The sequence below is a fragment of the Volvox carteri genome, assembly GCF_000143455.1.
Source record: "Volvox carteri f. nagariensis unplaced genomic scaffold VOLCAscaffold_178, whole genome shotgun sequence".
NCBI classification, from domain to species: Eukaryota; Viridiplantae; Chlorophyta; class Chlorophyceae; order Chlamydomonadales; family Volvocaceae; genus Volvox; species Volvox carteri.
The window spans coordinates 11,663-12,870 of NW_003307721.1; the positions used below are offsets into that span (position 1 = coordinate 11,663).

Genomic DNA, 1,208 nt, shown 5'->3' on the forward strand with positions numbered 1-1,208 from the left:
GCTCCTGTGCCTCCCAGTCACATTGGAAGATTTCATTGTCACCATCGTCAGTAAGAGAGCCCAGCAGACTGGACCTAAGGGCGCCCTCACAGAGAAGAAGCCTCTTCTCAAACTTCAGCCTTGTGGCAAGCTCTTGTCCTCGCTCACTTAAATGAGGTCTAATGGCATAAACATCTGTAGTCAACGCTTTGTGTTGGCAGTGAGTCGCTGTTAGATGCTCAATGTCAAGCGCAGTAGTAATCGTTGTAAATCTGTACTTACAACAAAATGGAAGAACTATGGCATCTAAGATTAAAGAAGTGTATGCAGGATTTCTTGAGTGTCACCGGTCCACTGCATGCCGTACCTGGATTGTAGCATGCAGTCCGTCAAGGTTCCAGCTATGAAAGAGTCCAGAATGAAACTAAAGCTAATCTAAATTTCATGGATTGATTATGGCATCGAGTAAGACAAATGCTCCAAGGCTGTCACCTGTGAACCTGCCAGCAGCACTTAGTATGTGCCTTGAAAGGAATTCCAAGTGAAACCTCTCTCTGACACCTCTCTATCGACTTCCATGCCCAGCAGCATGCCAGCATACATGGGAAGTTGCAGTCTGAAGCCGGCACGGGAAACCCAAAACGCTATCACCTGAGCATCACATGATAAAAAACAATGCTGACACACCAGTCCGGACACTCACACAGACGACACCACTGCATGACCTGCCAAGGGCTGCAAACATCTCATTGGACACTGACAACCCTCCTAGCCCAGGCCTGTTCTTGTTTCCCATTAGCTCCCATCATTGCAGTGTGCCCAAACAAAACTCCTTCCCTTCCGCTGCCATTGCCGCCATCACCATCCCCGCCATCGCCACCACCTGCCATCGTCACCCCTGCCACCATCATCGTCACCACCGTCGCCATTGCCACCGTTGCCATCCCCACCGTCACCATTGCAACCATCACCATCCCTGACGTCACCATCCCCACTGCTGCCGTTCCCCCCATCGCCATCCCTGCCATCGCCGTTCCCCCCATCATCATCCCTGCCATCACCATTGCCACTGCCGTCGCCATCACCATGGCAGGGATGGCGACGGTGGCAATTGTGATGGCAGGGATGGCGACGGCGGCAATGGCAGCAGTGGGGATGGTGACGTCAGGGATGGTGATGGTTGCAATGGTGCCGGTGGAAATGGCAATGGTGGCAGTGGCGATGACAGG

At 52.6% G+C, this 1,208-nt stretch overlaps 1 protein-coding gene across 1 annotated transcript in view; it reads right to left on the minus strand.

Annotated features, from left to right (window-relative positions):
* The window catches only part of VOLCADRAFT_108600 (uncharacterized protein), a gene marked incomplete at its 5' end in the record, with an annotated part of 8,740 nt that overhangs the window by 5,493 nt on the left and 2,039 nt on the right, over window positions 1-1,208 (minus strand). The gene's annotated exons all lie outside the window — the stretch shown is intronic.